We start from the raw sequence: 735 nt of genomic DNA, 5'->3' as shown, positions 1-735 counted from the left end.
AACTGCCTCTAGACTGGGCAACTGTGAACGAACTATGAATACCGGGTGGAAAGCCATAGATTTAGGCTTCTCACCATGTGGGACCTGGAAGCTGTGCGTATAGACACTGGTTCTGGCGGAGCTTTGGGCTTTTAAACCAGAATGGCCCCTATGCCCAACTGTGCAGTCGTTACAGAGCCAACACCGGTGTTGCTGGGGAGCGACCGCCATGAAGACAGTGAAAAGACACACTCGGTGCTGCCTCTCAGCCTGCTATATTTCCTCTGCTGTATTCTAGGTGAGGTATGTCTCTGTGGTTGTGCAGATCCGGTTATTTATCCTTGCTATTCAAAGCATGGCCCTTGGAGAGATAGCATCAACATTACCCAGAACTCGTTAAGAGTCAGCCTCAGTCCAGACTGCCTGAATTAGAATCAGCATTTTAACAAAATCCTCCGGCAATTCCTATGCATAATTAAAGTCTGAGAAGCAGTAGTACAGATGAGCGCAGGACTAGAACCGGTGGTCACATAGCAGGCTCATAACCAATTGCTGCCACTCCTAAGAGATCTTATGCACTCCCAGATCAAATCAATATCCGTGCGTATTTTCCCCTTGTTGTTTCTACTTTTTATTTGTAATTCTTTAATCACAACATTATGATGTTTTCCACATAACCCTGTAAGAACGATGAGGTCCTTTTATTTTAACCTAATTAATCAAGTAACTCTTTGCCCAATGCAACAGGGACTACGG

Source organism: Bos indicus, chromosome 8 (genome assembly GCF_029378745.1).
Source record: "Bos indicus isolate NIAB-ARS_2022 breed Sahiwal x Tharparkar chromosome 8, NIAB-ARS_B.indTharparkar_mat_pri_1.0, whole genome shotgun sequence".
NCBI classification, from domain to species: domain Eukaryota; kingdom Metazoa; phylum Chordata; class Mammalia; order Artiodactyla; family Bovidae; genus Bos; species Bos indicus.
The sequence above is the reverse complement of the archived record's forward strand: the minus strand, read 5'-3'. Positions refer to the sequence as shown.